The sequence below is a fragment of the Equus caballus genome, chromosome 31, assembly GCF_041296265.1.
Source record: "Equus caballus isolate H_3958 breed thoroughbred chromosome 31, TB-T2T, whole genome shotgun sequence".
Classification (NCBI taxonomy): Eukaryota; Metazoa; Chordata; class Mammalia; order Perissodactyla; family Equidae; genus Equus; species Equus caballus.
Genome location: NC_091714.1, coordinates 11,384,959 through 11,402,763, shown reverse-complemented (window position 1 = coordinate 11,402,763; position 17,805 = coordinate 11,384,959).

Genomic DNA, 17,805 nt, shown 5'->3' with positions numbered 1-17,805 from the left:
CACACAACTCAAAACTCCCAGAGAGCCTAAATACAGTAGATCGTTCACATTAGACAAACAGCCCAGGAGACAGAAACTGGTTGTTTTCTAGATAAGACAGAATGCAACACAGTCTGCTTCAGAAAATAAGTATCACTATTTTGGGGAGGAACATAATTGTGTTTTGTTGGGGAATATAAATCCAGGAAACACATTAGTATTCTGATATTTAATGGTATTTGGAATTCTTTCTTGCTCTGTTTGTGATAAACCTCAGCTTAACAAAGACCAGTTTTCAGTAACTGAGACGGAAGCTGAGCTGTTATCTCAGGAAGGCTGGGGCTCGTTCACACCCTGAGAGGGGATAGATCTCTGGTGCCTGGCAAATAGTTAGGAATGTCAGTAAGAATATCTTAACTCGCAAATGATTTTTGGAGAAATGCAACCAAAGAAAATGAGGTCAAGGAGAGTGAACGGTCGGCACCGTTCTCCTGTGTGCCTGCCTCAGGTGTCCCCCATGTAGGAAGGACCACACGGCTAAATAACTCCCTGCCTACATCTTAGGCTCACTCTTCTCAGCCCAAAGTAATAGATTCTGCAGGTGGACACTGTAAAAGTAAGATCTGGTGAGACCACTTCATGGATGGGAAACCTCAAAATTCCCAGTGGAACCCACACACAGGTGGGTAGAAATAATACTCAATGAGAGATGGAGAGCCAGGCAAGAGAAAGCTGCCTGGGCTGACCTGGGGTGGGGAAAGAATATTCTGGAGAGGCTGGAAGAAAGCCTCCCTCCCTCCCTCCCTCCCTGTGGCATTGGTCTTAAAGGCCGCCTGGCCCAACAACTGTGAGGCCACTAGTGACTGCCTCCCACCCAGCTTCCAGCCAACAGTCTGTGGTGGACACACCCTATGTGACCCCTGTGAGTCGCACACTTGTGTAACTTCCTCCCCCTGAGGGCAAGCGGGACCTGTGACTTGCTTCCAGCCCATGGAAAATGGCAGAGGTGATTGGATAGTCTTTCCTGGGATTACATCACATCGTATCTCCATTCTAGGAGACTGGAAAGAGATGCTTTTGCCCACCATAGTAGGCAAAATAATGCCCCTCCCCACCCCCAGCAAAGATGGCCACATCCTAATTCCAGGAACCTGTTACATGACCAAAGAGCCTCTGCAGATGTGATGAAGGTTACAGACCTCCAATCAGGGAGATTAGCCTGGCTTATCCAGCTGGGCCAAATCTAATCACATAAACCCTTAAAAACAGAGAGCCCGCTCTAGCTGGAGTCAGAGAGAGGTGGCAGAAGAGAAGCAGGTGAGATGCAGCCAAGGGGAAGTCGGAGAAATTCCCAGCATGAAGGATTCAATGCACTGTTGCTGGTTCTGAAATGTAGGGGCCAAGTGCAAGGAGCAGGGAAAGGCCCCTAGGAGCCAAGGGCAGCCCCCAGCTGACAGCCAGCATGGGAACAGGGACTTCAGTCCTACAACCATGAGGAACTGAATCCTGCTAACAACCAGAGTGAGCCTGGAAGCATCTACTCCCCTAGAACCTCCAGGAAGGGTCACGGCCCTGCCAACATCTGTGGGACCCAGAGCCAAGAAACCAGTTGAGCTATGTTGTGTGGGCCCAGACTTCTGAAGAATGAAAAGTATAAAATAACACATTGGTGTTGTTTTAAGCCATGAAATTTGCTGTAATTTCTGACAGCAGCAATAAGAACCTACGCTGACCTTGAAGAAGTTGGCTGCCATGTTGTCAGAGCTCCCGTGAAAAGCCACTTGGTAAGGAGCCAAGAGCACCCCCAAATGACAGCTACTTCGAAAATGGGACTTCAGTCCCACAACCAGCAGCAGCTGAATTCTGATAACTACCATATGAGCTTGAAGGAGGACCCCAAGCTCCAGGTAGGAGCTCAGCCAGGCCTGTACCATGATTGTAGCCTTGTAAGACCCTGAGCAGACCCAGTTAAGCTGAGTCCACCTTCTGGACCCATGGAAACTGTAAGATGGTGATGTTTGTTTGCTTGTTTTGGTCCTGAGCTAACATCTGTTGCCAATCTTTATTTTTTTCTTCTTCCCCCCCATAGCCCCCACTACATAGTTGTATATTCTAGTTGTAGGTCCCTCTGATTGTGCTATGTGGGATGCCGCCTCAGCATGGCTTGATGAGTGGTGCCGTGTCCCAGCCCAGGATCCAAACCAGCGAAACCCTGAGCCGCCAAAGCAGAGCGTGCAAACTTTAACCACTCTGCCACAGGGCAGCCCCTGCATGTTGTTTTAAGCCACCAAGGTTCTGGCTACTTGTTACACAGCAATTGGTAACTAACACACGTCCCTCTAGACCTGTGGTTCACGCTTCTTCCAGACCACATCATCTCAACACCTAAACCAACACTTACAAGTTTGGGATTGGGAGTATAGAGGCTGGTGTGTCACATATTGGAACTTAGGATAAAGACCTAACATGAGTGGGCACCTACTCCGTGCAAATATAGATTCTCAGATTTCCACCAGCATTGAAAATCAGATCTCCCTGAGTCTGACAAGCATGCTCTGTCCTTTCCTGTAACCCACAGCACCGCCCTTCCTTACACTGCTGCCACAGGTTCTCTTATGAGGGCACAAACAATAGTTAACTCCGTTTTTAAAAAGTCATGCAGGAAAGTCAACCTATTGCTTTATTTCAAATATTGTTTCCTAAAGTATTTTATCCAGCTTGATGACAATGTCAGGCAGAACACTTTCATGTTTAAGTGACAAAAACCATAATCCAAACAAGCTTGAACCAAAAAAAGAAAAGAAAAAGGATTGGAAAGTCAAGCGCAGGCAGGGCTGGCAGCCTTGGTCTTGGTCCAGCTCTTGGTTCCTCTCTCCTCTATGTTCGCTTTATTCTCCAACTGGCTCTTGTGTGGCAAGATGGAGGCCAGCCATCCACCCCCAGAAGTTACAGCGTAAGTCCTGGGCCTGACTTTCACCTGCTCAGTCAGGGCATGTCTCTCCTGAACAGTCATTATGGAGAAGAGGAGAGAATTTGCTGATTCTCTAAAGCTGGGGGCATATGCCCATCTCTAGAGCATAAGGTACATGGGCCCATCCCATCCTGATGGACTGAGAATCTGGGAGGGGTCCTTGCTCTAAAGAAAATTAGGGAGAAGCATCAAAAGAAAGAAAACAAAATTTAGATGGGCAAAACCAACAGCTCACTGCTTGTGTAAGCCACCTTATTTATCAACTTTGACTCTAACTGGCCTTGGGCAATTTTCAAACACCAAATCAGTTTTCCAAGAAAAAAGCTATCATACCATGAAGACATCCATATATTGTGTCCAGGCTAGCTTGTGACCTGGAAGCTCCCTTCCATCTTTAGAGTCTATGATTCTGAATCTATTTGGAGCTATCTTAGTCTTCCAACATGAATTGACTCAGGAATTATTTTTGAAAGGAAGACCATTCACCTGACTGTTCGAAAAACCAGCCACACTCAGACACGGGACCTCTGGACGTCCCTATAAAGGTGACAGAGAGAGATGCTCAAGGGTGCTTGGCAGGGCGCTGAGCGAGCACTTTCTCAACTCCCCAAACTTTGTTTTTCAAAAGCAAATTTCTTCAAACAAAGCAGTTACAAGTCCTTAGTCAGTTGAAGTTTAAAAACAAAGATACTTTTGAGTTTTCTAAACACATACTAAAAGAAAAGGCTATTTTTTAACTTTCAAAAAAGACAGATGAATTCTTTTGGTGTTCAAATAGCGCCAAGCAGAATTTAGCTACAACTTTTCCCAGGAGTACTATTTTGCGACTGAGGCCAGCCAACACATTTTTTTTTTTATCTGAAAGGATCTTTTACTTTCAAAAAAGAAAAAGACTTCGTTGGAAGAAAATGAATAAAGGAGCTAAAGAGGAAAGCCTGCCAACCATATAAGTACCTGATATTAAGATATCGTCGAATGAATTGTTCATACCTTCTTGTCGGATGTCATTTTTGGATCCAGATAATAATTTTAGCAGAAATCACTCAAACTTCCTTGAGATAGAACAGTCACTAAATCTTTAGCCCATTTCAGAGATATATGGGACTCTTCTCCTATTTTTAGTGCATCTTCTTTAGCATCATCTGAGGGGGAAGGGATTAATCTCACTGCGTGTGCCCCATACGTGTTATTTTCTATACCTACGTATAATGATGGGTGTTATTTTAATAATCAATTTCAGCGGAACGGCAGGATTTGCTTCAGTTGCATTTAAATCCTAATAAAGCTCAATAAAAAGGAAATGAGAAAGAAAGAGAAAATATTGTGCAGAGGATTAGCAAAACACTCTAACAAAAGGAACCTTTTTAATTTTCATGACGTGATAAAGTGATAGCCTTTTGAATAGACAATTAGGCTCATAAACCTGATACACCAAGGGCTTAATTCACAAACACACATCACCACTAATACTTTTGCGGACGAGCGGTATGCTTAACAGGATTAGAATACAGCAAATCATTCATTATTAATGGGAATCTACATTGCCTGGGTCTTCATCCCCAGATAGACCAGTATTTAAATCAAATAATTTAGCACAATTTCGGGAGCTTAATTCTGTACGTAGATTGCTCACGGGTAAGTCTGTATTTCCTTGCATAGAACTGGGAGTCCTTCCTAGGGGTATTGTTAACCTGCCCCAGCTCCCGTTACCCAGAGGATTTAGATTCTAGAAGCTCTGTGCCTTGCCCTGTTCACCCATGAATTGAGAAGTAACCACCTGGCTAGCCCACCTGATAAGGTCATTTGCTTCCCTCAAAAGCCATAAGCTGCAGCGGGTTCCACGTACATTGTTGCTCTTCAGCTCTGATCAGTGATTTTGCAAATGCGGGGTGCACGTCACAAGGGTGTTCAGATAAAACCTGGTCTAGATCAGAGGTGGAATTTACAGAGTTGCCATTTCAACAGTGTTTTGCGGGCACTGTCATCCCGCAGAAAGACACAGAAAACTTCCCTGGCTTTGCTTCATGGAGAAGCTGGCTTCACGGGTAGGTGTGCCAACGTGATGTGATTTGAGAGAAGGTGACAAGGGAAGTTATTCACCTTTTTCTTGAACATCTAATTTGTGCCAAGCATAGAATGACCACCTGTCCCAGTAGGGCTGCCACTGAAGGGTTTTCCCAAGGCAAGAGATTTTAGGTTTAAACTAGAAAATTCCCAGGCATGCTGGACGAGTTGCTCATCCTAGCAAGGCAATATGCTCTCCATTATTCCGCAATGGAAGTTCATTTTTCGTAATGGTTGAGGTTATCCTCAACCTTAGGAGAGAGAGATCCCCATTTTTAGATATGGAAAATGAGCCCCAAAGATGTTAAATAATTTGCACAAGGTTGCGGCCAATAGAGCTGGAATTCAACCGCAGATGTCTCTGACTTCTCTGCCCATTACTCCTCCAGTTCTGCTCAGGCAACCAAACCTCCAGCTAAACTGAAGCCCCTTGCTACTCACCCAGGGTCACACGCTGCCCTGACATGGGAAATAGAAGCTTTCTAGGTCTTAAAGCTTCAGAAGATCGAAGAACTCACCAGATCCTTCAGCAAGGCCAGAGTAGGGCCAATTCAATTAGCATGTCACCTCCAGCACGAGGGACCAGCAGAGACCACCCTCATTTGGAAGAAGAGTGTATGTCAAAATCACCCAAATAAAAATCTCTCCCACTGCCAGCAGGGAGAGTGACTCAGCAGGTTTAGCGGTGTGCCTGGCATGTGTTTTCAGATAAAGATTGCAAAGTCCCCCAGATAATTCACAAGGTCTTAACAGTCACCGCATTCTGCTACCCTGTGCTAAGAACTGCATTATTCTATAGCCCAGTTAGCCACTATACCTCATAAATGTGACTGGGGTGGGCCCTGGCAAGCTTCCTTCAGTGGTCAGATAGACCATATGGAAGGCATACTTTGGAGAAGAAAAAAGAAAACCCAAGCTCTACTGTGCGACCTTGGATAATGACTTAATCTCTTATGCTTCCATGTTCTGGTTCGCAGCGTGGGGATAATACCAACACTTCTCCCAGGAGAACATGCGTGGAGTTCTGGACACATTGACTCACATGTTGGTTCCATACCCCTTCCTCCTTGGCATCCCACTCAACCTCAACCAAGATCCCAACAATCACTTCATTTCATTTCAAAGGAGGTTCCACCCAGGGGGCAGACATCATGGAAATTTGCCCCTTAGTTCTGGTCTGTGTACAACTGTCCATTTTCATTTCACTGTGCTTCTTGATTATCTACTGCTTTGGAATAATAGTCTCCTTCATTTCCTTCCAGGAGCCAGTCCAGTGAGAGAGGCTTCCGTGAGCACAACTGATAGATGGAATTCTAAACTTAAAAAATAATGCATGAAGTGGTTGGCTCCTCTGATTAGAAAGAGTGTCTACTTTACAAAAGGTCAAAGTTTTTTAAATACAAGAGCCTGAATTGCATTAATCATTAATTATGAGTAACAGTAAGTTGTAACATATATAGGCATCCTCTAAAATCCTGAGGTATTTAGACCTGGCATGGTGCAGGCAGGAAACTTTTTTGTAGAAGAAGACACGGTTCAATGTACGTAATTCCCTTTTCGTCTCCTTTGCAGGTTCTTGAACTCTCCAGGCCCTCAGTTCTGGGTTCAGGGCCTTCTCCCTTCTCACTCAACATTCTCTCCCTAAAGGATTTCATCCATTTTCATTTTTTATCTAAACCCAGGGATCATTTCTGAACTTCAATTGCCAATCTTGACTTAGAGATCTACAAGTATGTCAAAGGCAGCATGCCTGTCATGGGTCAAATTGTGTCAAAAGACATGTTGAAGTCCCAACCCCTAGGACGTCCAAGGTGGCCTGATTTGGAAATAGGGTCATTGCAGACGTAATTAGTTAAGATGTCATACTGGAGTAGGGTGGGCTCCTGATCAACATGACTGGTGTCCATGTAAGAATATGGTCATGTGAAGACACAGAGACTCAGGAAGACTGTCATGTGAAGACAGAGGCAGAGATAGGAGAGATGCTGCCACCAGTCACAGAATGTCTAGGGCCACTGGAAGCTGGAAGAGGCAGAGAAGCTCCTCTCCCAGAGACTTCGAGGAGAGCACAGCCCAGCCAACACCTTGATTCCAGACTTCCAGGCTCCGGAAGATAAATTCGATAAATAGCTGTCTGTTGTTTCAGCCACCTGGCTCGTGGCACTTTGCTACAGCAGCCGTAGGAAACTAACGCAATGCCTGGCCCTGACCTCATAGCCCTCAGTAAGTGGGACCTTCTGCATCCAGCTGCACCTACCAGAAACCTGAATGACGTCCCCACCTCACTGCCTCCCTCTCCCTCACCCTGTGCATCGAGCCCAGCCCGGGTCTTTCTTATCCCATCTCTCCTCTCATAGCCACCCCACCACCTCCACCTGGGGACAACAGTGGCCTCCTAACTGGTTCCCTTGTCCACTTTGTCCACTCTTGTCTAAACTCCACGCAGCGTCCAGATGGAGCCTTCTAAACATCAGTCACGTCACCACCCAGCTTAAGAATCCTCTGTGGTTTCCACTGCAGGTCAGATGAATTCACACCTTTGACGTGGCCTGTGGAGTCCTGCACAATGTGGCTTTTGCTGTCCTTTCCAGCTCCATCATCAGCCGCTCTCCCCCTTGATGGTCAACTGGGCCACACCAACCTTCAGGCCCTCCTTCATGGGCCGGAAGTCTCCCCCTGCGGATTCCCATTCACCCACAGGTCTCAGCCAAGAAGCAGCTTGCTCAGAGAGGCCTCCCCTCCTGTTAGAATCTCTCTTCACACCCTTCATTTCTCCCTCACGGCACTTGTCACAGTTCTTAGTCACATATTTATCAGTGTGGGGGTTATTTGCTGTTGCTGTTGGGTTTTTTATGTCTTTCTCTCCCTCACTACAGGCCCCACATGAGAAGGGATAACGTCTATTTGTTCTCCTGGTGTCCGCAGAAAATAGAGCAATGCCTGGCTCCTAGGAGGGGCTCTGTTAAGATCATGGAATTGTCCAACCTAAATGCCTCTCTTTGTGGCATGATGCAGTATAAGGATGTATGGACTCTCAAATAAACACAATTAGCACTGGCACTCATTTTACTCACACCTGGAGGGCTGTGAGAACCCAGAGCTGCTAGGAAGCACGACGTCACCGACTGCCACCTATGGAGACATGGCTGGTCATCTGATTTCTTGAGTTTCCACAGCTTACAGCCTGCCCCAAGCCACAGATTCCTAACTTAGGATACTGCCTAATTGGTTCCTGATGCTTTGTAAAGCTCTTCTTCTAGAGTGATCTTAGGGAGACTGACAACAGGGCAGCACGGGAGGTCGTGTGGGTATCACCATTTCATTTCACAGATAAGGACAGAGGGCGTAATTCACACGACTGATAATGCTGGGTCTGGTCTCCCCCCTGCTAGCGGACGGCCCCTTCATACAGCAGAAAATAGCACGGCTTTCAAAGAACGACTTCTGGATAAAGCAACACATGACTCAAACCGGGAATTGATGCTATTATAAGGGATTATCACCCAAGTTCTATCAGAGCCACTTCTGGGGTCACATGATGATTTTTAAACAATGGCATCAGTAGTAACCGGCAGTTGTACGTAACTCTTGGCACAAGAAGAGAAGTATCAGCCTGAGTGTTTCCTATCAGCCAGTAAGGCAATTTCAGTGATCCACTGAGAATTAGACAAAACAATGGATTCTTTTTTTCCCATCGAATTTATAACAATAAAAGGAATTTTAATTCTACCAATCTAGTGAACGAGAGTATTCTAACAGAGTCAGGATCCCCATCCGCAAATTGAAGTCACTGCTCTGCTATCAACAATACTCGACTTGTCTCTCCTCTGCTTTTCCAGGCAGAAGATCCAAAGTAAAGTAAATGCAAGAATAGGTTGATTTGCCAGACTTCTTTACCCGTGAAGTACCTTGAAATGACAGAAGGATTTAAGCTGCATCCAAGAACTACTCAAAGACTGTGATAGAGGTCGCCCCAGTGATGGCCTCAGCCGGGTGGTGGATTGCGCCACTGCTGTTTAGAGACCAAAGTGGGCCACCACACAATGCTTCCCTGTGGACTCCAGGCCTTGGAAACTGTGGAAAAAGTCTCCCTACTAACGAAAACTAACTTCACCAACAGTCATTTCACTCACCCAACAGCTCTCAAATCCAGCCCCTCCCCACCTCGAATATCACTGCCTCAGCTCTGGCCACCATCATCTCTTGCCTGGGTTGCCACCAAGGGGCCCAGCTGGGTCCACACCCTCCTCACATCCCTCCAAGTCAGACGGTCTTTTCAAGGATAAAGCTTACGGCTGGGATTTCCAGACCAAACTGTGGCTGAGGCGCTGCCTTGAGGTCACACAGCTGTCACAGATTTCAAATTTTTGAAGGAAAAAGGCAGAACTCAACATCTGTCAGGTAGCTCGGTAACCAGCTCAATGTAGTTCCCACTTTCATAATTAGATCATGTTATATTCCTTTCAATGACATCATGTTTTGTGAGGCTAGGTTTCCCAGATTTCTGTGATAAAAGGAAGCACCTTGTTATATACACAAAAGAAACGAAAGCAAGGACTCAGCAGATGCTTCTGCACAAGTTTCATAGCCGCACTATTGACAGTAGCCAACAGGTGGCAACAACCCAAATGTCCATCAACAGAGGAATGGATACACAAAATGTGGTCTATCCATACAATGGAACATTATTTAGCCTTAAAAAGGAAGGAATTGCTAATCCATGCTACAATATAGATGAACCTTGAAAGCATCTCATTAAGTAAAAAGAAGCCAAACACAAAAGGACGAATATTGCATGATTCCACTTTTATTAGGTACCTGGAGTAGTCAGTTTCCTAGAGTCAGAAAATGGAATGGTGGTTGCCAGGGGCTGGGGGGGGGGGGGGGGGGGGCGGGGCAGAATGGGGAGCTACTGTTCAATGGGTATGGAGATTCAGTTTGAAACGATGAAAAATTCTAGAAATGAATGATGGTGGTATCTGCATAATATTGTGAATGTCCTTAATGCCACTAAATTGTACACTTAAAAATGGTTACAATGGTAAATTTTATGTTATGTATCTTCTACCTCAAAAAACTAAAACCCGGCAAAAACCAATATGAAAGAGGAAATGAGGGTGGCGATGTCCAATATGATTCCAAGGTGTGGGATGCTATTCTGTGCCCAACAAGTAAAGATTGTGGTTAAGAAGGCACTGAAAATATCTTTTCATTTAGTTTATGCATATTAGTTTTCCAAACTTATTAAGCAGTTTAGATATGATTACTTAATCAACTGAACCGTTAAGTATTTCTCAGCCAAGGGGCACTATGGAAAATATTACTGAGATACTCGAATGCCAGAAACCAAGACACCACAATGAGGTTCACTCACCCAAGAACCAAGCCTGAATTTCATCCACCCTGCAATTTTCAGGAGTTACAGGGGACAGAGGAACATGCTAAACGACACCATCAGGAAGCAATCAGTATATCTAAGCTGTGGGGATCACTATAAGACCAAAAAAAAACCTATTCTACAACAAATATACTGCAGAGAAATATAATGAGAGAAAGAGATATGGAGGGGATACAGATTATAAGAGACTTAAGAGATACCAACCAATTGTGCTACGTGGACCTTATTGGATCCTGATTCATATATGTATGTAAATGCATATATACTATATATGTATGCTATACTATATACACATACTATTACATACTATAGTATGTACCATATATGTATATTTTTTAAAGTTTGTTCATATATATACGAAAATCAGTTTGTTTATAAATGTATATAAACATATACATATAAGTAAAGCATATAAATGTAGATACATACATATGAAAACCATGGGAAATTTAAGAACTGACTAGACGTTTGGTGTTATTTAGGAATTGTTAATTTTTGGTAGGATAAAGATATTGTGGTTATGTTTTGCGTGTGTGTGAGGAAGATTGTCGCTGAGCTGACATCTGTGCCCATCTTCCTCTATTTTACGTGGGATGCTGCCACAGTGTGGCTTGACGAGTGGTGCTAGGTCCGTGCCTGGGATCCGAACTGACAAACTCTGGGCCACCAAAGCTTAACCACTGTGCCACGGGGTGGCCCCTGTGGTTGTGTTTTTTTAAGGAGTTCTTATCTTTCAGAGAAACATATTAAAATGATTACAGAAGAAATGATAAGCGGTCAGGGACTTGCTTCAGAATAATCCAAGTAGGGGAAGGGAGAGCAAGGGGGAGGAGAGGAAAGGACACGGGCCACCAACGCTCAGTATCGAAGATGGCAGATGGATGCACATAGGTTCAGCCCATTATTCTCTCTGCTTCTGCTTTTGCTTGCAGTTTCCTGTCTCCAAGGTTAAACGCATATCCTCTTGTAAAACCTTGTTTGTGCAGCTCCCCACTCTAACTCCTCCTGTAGCTCCCTGTGCTCCTGGATGAACTCCCTGCTTGTGGGTGCGAGACCTTCCCTCTGCTCACCCCTCCGTCCACATTTCCCACCAGCACATTCCCTGGTCCGGTGACCCTGACCTGCGGCACATCCCCGGCTTTGTGCTCCCTGTCATCTCCCAGCCTCCCGCGGCACCATTGCCTGTGCTGGCAAACTCGCCCTCCTCCTCGTGCGGAAATCTCCCCCACATTATGCAGCATACTCCCCACTTCTCCTGGGGCGCCTTAACAGACGTCCCACCCCAACACTCTTCCTCCTTGCTTCCAGAGAGGCAAATTTTCCCTAGAGTAGAACTTTCTAAACGGCAGCACTTCAATTTCCCATTAACTCATTGAACTGAATCTCTGGTACACAGTAGCTACTCAATAAATGTTGAGTCAACAAATGAATGGCTAAATATACAAACCAACGAATATTATTATCACCAATAGCGCCCTCCTGTGACAGTTTGCCGTCTACATAGGCCTCATTAATAAAGCTTTTGTTACAGGAAGCAATGGCTCTACCCTCCTCCCTGGGAGGAAGGACCTGACAAGGCACCTGTAAAATGAAGGGGCTAGGACGTGTGAGGCCACTTCCCTGTGTGGAAAGGTGGAGACGTGGGGAATGGAGCCAACATTGCCATGCCAGAAAAGCGAGCCTGTAATCAAGAGGTGACAGAGTTAGAAAAGGGCCCAGTCTGATTACAGGACTCACGACTCCAGAGAAATATAATCCTCGCCCAGCAGACACTTGACTCCATGAGTCACTTCTGGGGCCTCAGTTTCCTTACTTGTCTCTTGAAAGCCTCTTCCAGGCCTAACATCTCACGATTCTATCTGGTTTCGGACCAACATCCACCATCCTTCATTGGATCCTTATATAATAACCAGTTATGGATCACTGGCGGTGACCAAGCCTCACCAGACTGTGTGTAGGCAGGGGGACAAAGTCCAACGTGAGCCTGGGTCTCAAAATCTTACGGAGAAAGGTAAGCCAGGCAGAGAAATAATTACAGCACAAAACAAAATGGGTTGAGTAGCAGAAGACGGGAACAGGGCAGAGGTCCGAGAGACCTTGGCTGAGCGAGAGTTCTTGCCATCAGGGAAGCCTCGATACAGGAGGCAGGATTTGCACGGCAGTCTTGAAAGGTGGGTGGGATTTAGATAGGCGGCGTGTTGGTTAGGATGCCTTTGGCTGCTAGTAACAGGCGCTTGAGTTGGGTTTCTAAGCCAGCCAGGGAATGTCTTCTCACAGGGCTGAACCTGGAGGCAGCAGCCTCAGTGCTGTCATGCTTATGGGGATGCGTTCTTCCTTCTTGACTCCCTTCCCTGCCCAGGTGGGTTCATCATGGAGCAAGAAAGTACAGCGTGTCCAGCCATCCCTCCAGGCACAATGGGGCTCTGAGGAAGACAAGTGAGTGTTCGTCTGCTGTCTCTTCCTATAGCTCACTCTTAGAGGAAGATGGAATCTCTCCAGAAGACCCACAGCCAACCTCTGGTCAAGCTGAAATTGGATGGCAGGCCCATTCCTGAGCCAATCCTGGGCCTGCCTCGTCGCCTAGATTTGGGGGCGTACACAGTGGCAGGTCCACACGGGATTTGCTCGCTGGACCACTGGCCATTTCGGTCTTCTAGACATTGTCAGGTGGGTGTGGTCCACATTCTCTCCATCACCGAAGCAGGCTGTGAACTAGAGAAACAGCCAGTCAGGGGGAAACAAGCAGAGGTCTGAAGGCAAGGCAAGACAAGACAGACCCAAATTTAGTGCCCACCACGCCTTCTGCCCCAGTGGTTCTGAATCCCAGCTGTACAGTAGAATTACACAGGCCCCACCCCAGACCAGTTAAATTTAAGTCTCCTAGGCTTGGGATCCAGGTACCTGTGGTTTTGTTTTTTGAGCTTCCCAGAGGATTCCGATGCCCGGGGAGGGTTGAGAACCAGCCCTCTCGTTCAGTGGTTCTCAAACGTTAGCAGCAACAGAATCACCAGAGGACTCATTAAAACACAGATTGCCTCGCTCCATAACCAACTTTGGGATTCAGAGGGTCTGGGGTGTGGCCAAGAATTGGCATTTCTAACAGGCTCCCAGGTGACGCTGGTGCTGCTGGTGGAGAACAAGCTTTGATCAAGTCATTTTCCCTCTCAGAGTAGCAGTCTCCTTTCTCACCTATAAAACAGATAATAATAGCTGCCACACCACTAGTATTGAGAGGATTAAAGATGACGTCCACAAGGCACCCAGCACAGAGCATGGAGAGCAGGTGCTCATAGATCGAAGGTGCCATCATTAGTTATATTGTTGTGGGCATGTCAGGGGGCTGTCTAGGGGTGACCCTGTGCTGGATCAGCTGTCCCTCCCAGCTAGTATTTCCTTGCCTTCTAAAAATGTTTTAGCACCAAAAAAAAAAAAATGCATCATGCTTTCTGCACTGTTTCTAACTCTCTGGTGTTTTCTTATAGAATGATGCTTATCAGAGGAAAAACATGTGTTCCACTTTCTTTAATCTCTAATTTATCTAATCTTCCTTTGTAACAAGGTATATTGCTAATGAGAGAATTTCTGCCAAGGGAAAAAAATGCTTGTTTCAATTACTTATCTTCTCATTGACTTTACCCTCTGTGATATAATATCACACAACAAAAATATAATGAATGGGCCACTTTTTTCTGGCGTCTTCATCACTGGCCACCGATACAGAGCCTTCCAGAATAGGAAGATGTCCTTCTCCATGTCTCCACCCAAAGCACCAGACACATTTTGTTGGAGAAAATTTTGTCCCCAGACGAGTGTCCTTACCCACCGCCAGGCACAACAGAAAGGGAGAACGGGCGGTGACCATGACGGAGAGCGGCCGCCAGAGGGCGCCGCAGAGCAGCGCAGCCTGCCCCCTCCAGGGCCAGCGACTCCGGCCGCCTGGCCTGGGGTGTGAATTTCTTCGTTGGAAAGAGCGTTTTTCAGAATTTTTAGATGTCTAGGTGGTGTTGTTTCTCATTCTTTTTTTCATTTTTAAAAATTTAATTTAGTAAGCAAATAATGTGATTTGCTCCCATGTGTTTATAAAAGTAACGGAAGATGCAATGGTTTAAAAGAATGAAATTGGATCAAAAGAAAGTGAATGAGATTTTAGAATTGTGCTATAGGGGCCCGGGTGGGGGCGTTGAAGGCCATCTGGAATGAACCCCCATTTTACAGATGAGGATAATTGAGGATCAGAGCGTTCACATCGTCACAACTAACAAACGGGAGGCCAGACCAGCCCCCAAGCCCATACTTTTGACTGAGTCTGTTTCTCAGTCACAAACCCCTAACAGAGCCAGAAGGTGCAAAGGGCCACCAGAGATATGGTCAGCCCCATTTCGTCTCTTAGTCTGTCCTCTAGTCTCTCTCACCATGCAAAAAGAAAAGACAACTGATATTTCTTATTACAACCTGAGTTTGTACCATATCTTGCAATGTTTACAATACTTTTTTTGGCAATTTTTTGGATTGTGGTAAAATACGCATAACATAAAATTTACCATTTTAAACATTTTTAAGGGTGCATTTCAGTGGCATTAAATACATTCACAATATCGTGCAACCATCACCACCATCCATCTCTAGAAATTTTTCATCTTCCCAAACTCAAACTCTGTCTCTATTCAACACTAACTCATCATTTCCCCCTGCCCCAGACCCTAGCAACCACCATCCTGTTTTCTGTGTCTATGAATTTGCCTACTCTAGCTCCCGCATATAGGGGAAATCATACAGTATTTGTCCTTCTGTGTCTGGCTTATTTCACTTAGCATGATGTCCCCAAGCCTCAGTCATGCTGTAGCGTGTGTCGGAATTTCCTTCCTTTTCATGGCTGAATAATGTTCTCGCACTTTCATTCATGGAGTTGATACCCAGAAGAATACTGACAGGCAAGACGGAGGGCAGACCCAACCCTCATCTTTCAGAGGAGGAATCTGAGCCTCTGGTTAATTTGCTGGCGTCCGCACCCCTGTGCAGATCCTGGACTCACACCAGGCCTCACTCACATCCGGTGCGCTCGCTTCCCTCTGCTTGGCCTGTGTTTCTCCCAAGTGCAGGAAGCAAGGTTTCACCACCACTCCTCTGACGTGGGGAGATGCTCCCTTCCGCGGAGAGGCATGCCAATACCTAAGGAACGCAGGGAGGTAGAGAAACACTGAACCAAACCAGGAAGAAACTCCACACACTAACATTTGCACAGATTACACAACCCTTCACAAGCTCTTCTCCAGACCTGGCTACAAAGGACTGAAAACTTTGGGCGGGGGAGGGGAGGAGTCGGAATAGTCCAGCTCACGCCAACTGAGGCTAACACAACAAGCCGCCAAATATGTGAAGACCCATTAGGCTTTGAAACCCTGCTTCAGCCAGAGGTCTGACTGAGCAACAGGACTCGTGACAGAGCACCCAAGGCGCACAGTCGCTGGATGTCCTTCTCCAGGTACAGTGTCCTGATACGAAAATTCACAAAGTCCGCTGCTAGTAAAAAGCTACATCCTGAGGCAACTGAGGATTTGTTTTACAGGCAAACTGTTCTTCACATCTACCTATGTTTATAAAGAAAACCCACTAAGGGTTTTATTATGTCCCCATTTTTGAGATTACTATTATTTGTTATCTATGCACTTTTGCATATTGCATCACTTAACTTCCATACATACTCTATGAAGAAATTAAGGTGTAAAGATTACATAAATCGCTCAGGATTACACAGCTGGTGACCATAGTCAGGGTTCCAGGTGGGTTTTATGACATCAGAGCTCAGTCTTGCCTCCACCGAGCTCAGTGAGCTCAGGTTGAACTCTTCTCCCCCACCCACTAGGTGGAAGCTGTCCTGGGTCGGGTAGAAACTCTCTCCCCAAACCAAAGCTTACGCCACTCAGTCAATTCGACCAGCTCTATTTGGGCACCTTCTCTCGTGCCAGTCCCTTTGACAGGTGCTTTTAGAAACACCAAGACGTGGGTGGTCCCAGCTCTCCTGGAACTCACATCTTCTAGACAGATACTTCTTGAGTCCTGTTGGCGACTCGTTGGGCTTACATTCAGGGGTAATATGGAATGTCAAGCGTAGTCATTTTCTGGTGTGTGTTAAAAGAAATTGAGGAATAGTTTATGGATGGCATTTGGGTGGGAAGAAAGGATACCTCAATTTTTACCAAAACACTCTGCGTAAGCCTTTCCAAACTTTAGTTAAGGTTGCAGAGACGTCTGACATCCCACAAGATTTGTCGTCTTGGTCCAATAACTTCAATCATGTATTGAAGGCTGTTAGCTGGAGAATAAGGAGTATGGCCAAAATTCCAGCCAAAGTGTGTCTTAAAAATCAACTGGCATGTTTTCTGACACCATATTTACTCTAGGAACACTGAGAGGAACAAAAAAGAAAGCTCCCATCATCCTGTTTTGTATGATAAATACTGGATTTTCTTGAACTCTAGTAATTTACATAAGATGAAGCCACACTCAGAAAAGGTTGGCGGATCCTAAAAGGATTCAAATCTGTCTCAATGGTCCAAGAGCCCTTTGTAATTTCAGCTGCTCGTCGTTCTTAACGAGATTTGCCAGTTTTCTGGTGTGAAAATGTTGGAGGGATTCAGCACCGTGCCTCAGTTTGGGAGGTCTGTGGACGCAGCGGTGGAAAAGGATGCTGTCTGATTTTTGCACGTTGATTCCCTCGGCTCCCACCCCTACGTGTTACCAAGGAAAAGGAAGCGTATTCTCTAGTTCAGGGTGAAGCAGGAGCACTTATACCAGCAAGTGAGAAACATAAAGGGAGATTGCTTTTCCTTCCACTAAATAACCTGAGACAAAATAGGAAAAATTCATTAGCCACGAACAGGGCTTTCTTTTATTATCTATGGACTCGAAGAGTGAATAACAATGCTAACACAAAGGTTATTTCTGCTAAGAAACTTATTCTCAGGCTAACTTTTAGGTAATATTCCAAAGGAAATTGGAAAAGACTTTCATTACAAATAATAGAGGAATGTTGTACTCAGTACTAACTTGATATGATATAATTGCATGGATGCTTCCAAGGTGTCTCAAGCTGAATATCTTCAAAACCAAACTCGTGGTCTTTTCCTCTAAAACTTGGTCGTTTCCAGTGTTCAGTTCACCCGCAATCCACATTTGCCCAGTTGCGTAAGGCAGAAATCGAGGGATTGTCATTAAAACTCAGTCTCCCTCATCCCCCACGTTGGTCACCAAGGTTATTAATTTTACCTTTGCAATTTCCCTTTGTCTTTCTCCACTCACCTCTTCAGTCCAGGCTAATATCATCTCCCCGCTGGAGGTTTACGAGAGCCATGTACTTCTACGCTTATTCACCCTTGTGTCTGCTTCCATCCAG